We start from the raw sequence: 4756 nt of genomic DNA, 5'->3' as shown, positions 1-4756 counted from the left end.
TATATATATATATAATATATATATGAATGCATTTATATGCATATAATGAATATAAATGCATTTATATATATTTTATATATATATATATAAAAATTTTATAAATATATATATATATGCACATATATATATTATATTATATATATAATATATATATTATATACATATTAATTATATATGTGTGTGGGGTGTGTTTTGTGTTTGGTGTGTGTGTTTGTGTGGTGTTTGTGGTGTGTGTGTGGTGTTGTTGTGGTGTTTGTGTGTGTGTGTTGTGTGTGTGTGTGGTTTGGTGTGTGTGCGTGTGCGTGGGGGCGTGTGCGGTGTGCGTGTTGTGTGGGGGTTTGTGTGTGTGTGTGTGTGTTAATATATAGATATATATGTTTGTTATATATAATATATATATATAATATATATATATATATATTATAAATGCATTTATATTCATGCATAATAATTATATATATGTGTGTGTGTTTTGTGTGTGTTTTTGTGTGTGGTGTGTGTGTGGTGTGTGTGTGTGTGTGTGTGCTTGCTTTGTGCGTGTGCGTGTGCGTGTTGCGGTGCGTGTCTGTGCGTGTAGGGTGTCTGTACGTTGGGGTTTGCGGTGCGTTGCGTTTTGTGTGTCTGGTTACTATGTTAAACATATAATATTAAATATATTTTAGATATATATAATATATAATATATATATAAATATATATGTATAGTATATATAACAGTAATAATATACATAGCATATAATGATATATATGGTTTGTACATGCTATTATGGTATGTATGTATATATAATATATATATATAAAATATATATATATATTATTTATATATACATATAATACGTGAATAGGTAATAAATACAACTATGTTTGCGTGTGGTGTGCGTGGTGTGCGTGTGTTTGTGTGTGTGTGTGGTGTGTGTGTGTGTGTGTGTGGGTGTTGTGTGTGTGTGTTTTGTGTGGGGGTGTGTGTGGTGTGTGGGTGTGTGGTGTGTGTGTGCAATTTTTAAAGATATGAATATACATCGTGCATATATATATAATTATATAAATATATATATATATTAATAAAATATATATATAGAGGAGAGAGGAGAGAGAGAGGGAGGAGAGGAGGAAGAGAGAGAGAAGAGACATATATATTATATATATATAGATAAGATAATAGATAGATAGATGACAGTAGATAGATAGAAGATAGATCAATATATATATTATATAATAATTATATATATATATATATAGATGATTTTTTTTTTTTTTTTAGATAAAAATATAACAATATATCAAATAACATATTATATATTATATATATATTATATGTATCTTGAGTGTTGTTGTGTGGTGTGTTGGTGTGTGGTGTGTGTGGGGTGTGTGTGTTGTGTGTGTGAGTGCGGCGGCGTGTGGACTTGGTGCTGGTGTGAGGGTGTGTGTGTGTGTGTGTGTGTGTGTGTGTGTGTGTGTGTGTGTGTGTGTGTGTGTGTGTGTGTGTGTTTGTCTGTATATATTTCTGTCTGTATAATTTGTCTCTGATATTACATTTATAACGTGCAATATGCTTCTCATTAGCTGCTTATCTTAATGTAAATAAATGTTCACACTTATTTGTTCTGGAAGTTCTCGAAGGGTCCCCGAGATTCGTTTCGTCAGGTAAATGCCTTTTGTCGTCAGCCAGGATCAACCGTCGGGACGGTTGCCAGATGCACGTTAGTATGGGATTCAAATGCGATGAAACTGAAAACTTAATAAGCCGAATTAATTAAGATTGTTATTATTATACCAACTAGTAAAGTGCATGATTACATAAGGTACGCTTAGATGATATTACTAACAACTGATAGTATGGTTCAATAAGGCTATTGGCAACTTACAAGTGTTCAGTCGCTGTTGGGTGTATATAAGCAGATTCAAGGCTGTCTTATCTAGGAAACACCTTCTACGAAGACCATTAAGGGTATACTACAACACATCTTAAACACTGAGTGGTGTTCCCGATTCTCCAACAAATACTTTCTGAAAAACCTAGTTATCAACCCAACATGTCGTGGTTTTCATGGCTTTCCGGACGACCGACCGAGCCCCCAGCCATGAGCAAGGAGGATATGAACAGCCGCTTCCAGGGACCTCAGCAGCAGCCACGATGCGAACAGGGCCAACGCTGGGGACATCATCCTCGCCAGGAACAAGATCACTCGGCAGGACGTCCAGGACATTACATGGGTTCATTTGGACCGCACGCGTTTCCCGGATGTCCTCCTCACCACGCGCACTTCAACCACCATTCCCGAGGATGTGGCCAAGAGAGGAGACACGGATGGTCGTCCCGGTTCGGTCGCCCAAGGTATCACCACCATGATTATCATGAATCCTATGGTTTCTACGGATACCCTGACCAATACCTAAGACACCATGGCCATCACACATGGCGTCCTTGGCATCACGGACACCATGGTTATGGATACCGTGAGTGCCACTAGTTGAGACATTTTAAAGACCTTGCAGTTTACTGATTGTTAATCCACCCTATTTTTGCAATTATTTTATATGGATGGACAAGATATAAATAAATCATAAAGCTAATTGTACAATGCTTATTATTAACAGCATACATACGCACAGAGAGAGAGAGAGAAGAGAGAGAGGTTTTAAGAAACATCTTCAGAATTTACTGTGAAACCATACTGGAAAAATGTCATAATGCATATCTTACACATACTTTTTCGCCATTGAGTAAAACGCAAAATAATAGCAATAATGATAAATTAACAAATTAACATACATTTGTATGGTATTGTTTCGCCACAAGAGAATTTTGTTCTTAATATTTGCCACACATTATGTATTTATTTACGAAACATGCATCTTCCTTCTCGTTTATATACAATAAAAGAACTCAGAAGCTCATAATCTTATTATATATATAAATACATGTATAAATGCATACATACATATGTGTGTGTGTGTGTGTGTGTGTGTGTGTGTGTGTGTGTGTGTGTGTGTGTGTGTGTGTGTGTGTGTGTGTGTGTGTGTGTGTGTGTATGTGTATGTGTATGTGTGTGTTGTGTGTGTGGGTGTGTGTATATATATATATATATGTATATAAAATATATATATATTATATTATATATATATATATATATATATATATATATATATATATATTATATAAATTTATTTTGATTATAGCATAGGATCTCCCCCCATATCATAGTGCACAGTATTGCCCGATATATCCCGGGGTTGCGTAAATGCCTAATAGATCTCCGGTCCGACGTTTGATAGTACTGCGTATTACAGATACGTAGGAAAGAGCAAGTTATTTATAGATTTTCCAAGCTCGGTTCGCTTCGGTCGATGAAGTCTAACATGTATATCTAGACCCCGAGATTTGCTTGCTAAAAAGCTTGGGAATATTTTTTCACGTCACCATTCATTAATGTGTCCATTCTGTTGCATATCATTAAATGTTGAATTCAATGTTGAAATAATTTTATATAGCTAGCATTGCTAATTTATCTCAGTTTGTAATATTGAATGTTAATATTCGTGCTTGTGATTCATTCTCTGTGTGAGGTCACTCCCACTTTCATTCTCATTCATGCTTGCTGTCACTCACACACACACAAATACTTACTCACTCACCCACTCACTCATCCATGCAGAACAAAAGACAGTGAAACCTTTTCATTAATAGGGTTTGTTGCTGTCGTATTTGCAGGCGTAAAGATCTATGAGGTATCTCTTTTGCCTGCAATTTTGTCAGTCATGATGAGTGATTCGTACATGATTTTACATTTATTTCTTCTCTGTGTGACGACAAATGGTTCAAGTAAATCCCTGCAGATTGCCATTGTCGTTTCCCCTTATCTACTCTCAACTATTAGAGGGACGGTTGGTAGTTCAAGCCAGGTCCATGTGGATCACTACTGACGTCTCCCTCTCCTAGTTTCTTCTTTACCTTTGTCAAGTAAAACGCAAAACGAAAAAAAAACGAAAATAAATTAGAAACGAACATTAAAAACTGCAAAGTTAAATTAATAACTGGCTAGTGGTACTTAACACCCTCTCTTCTCTGTTGCCTTTCTTTTTCTCTTACTATCTGGCCCTTACGTGTATGATCTGGTTCCCTGACTATATATAGCAGTCGGACCGATGATAACCGACACAGCACCAAAGGAGGACCCTGCTGCAGAACCGGTCACCTTAGGATGTTGTGGGAAGGACGTCACCGGAAGTCTGCGGACCAGGATGTTCATTAGACCAGGTGTTAAACCGTCCCATGTTGTAGTGGACGGGCGCCGCCTGCCGAGACGCCCGTAGATTCAGTGAAGGACCTGGAACTCGCCAGCGCAGGCACCAGTCGCCCCAGGATGCTGTGGATGGGTGCCACCTGCCTGGACGACCACAGATCAAGTCAATTCCAGGAGCTCGTCAGCGCAGGTATCAGCCGCCCTGAGATGCCGCCTCCGGCCCAGACGCCCGTAGATTCAGACGAAGATTATGAGGACGTGAGGACAAACATGCCGCCGAGAAGGACCTGGATGAGATCTGTGAGGACGTGTGGACGAGGATACCGCCGAGTTAGGCCTAGACAAGGACTACAAGGAAGTCTAGACGAATCCGATTTAAGGAGGACCTGTGCGAGACTTTCAAGGACATGTGGATGTTGAGGACAGACAGATTACACCGAGGATCAGGAAGAAGAGGATGACAGGGATGAGTAGCCATGAAGATGCACCAAGAACAACGCACGCGAGAACGAG

This window comes from Penaeus monodon, chromosome 10 (genome assembly GCF_015228065.2).
Source record: "Penaeus monodon isolate SGIC_2016 chromosome 10, NSTDA_Pmon_1, whole genome shotgun sequence".
Taxonomy (NCBI): Eukaryota; Metazoa; Arthropoda; class Malacostraca; order Decapoda; family Penaeidae; genus Penaeus; species Penaeus monodon.
Note: the sequence above shows the minus strand (reverse complement) of the source record.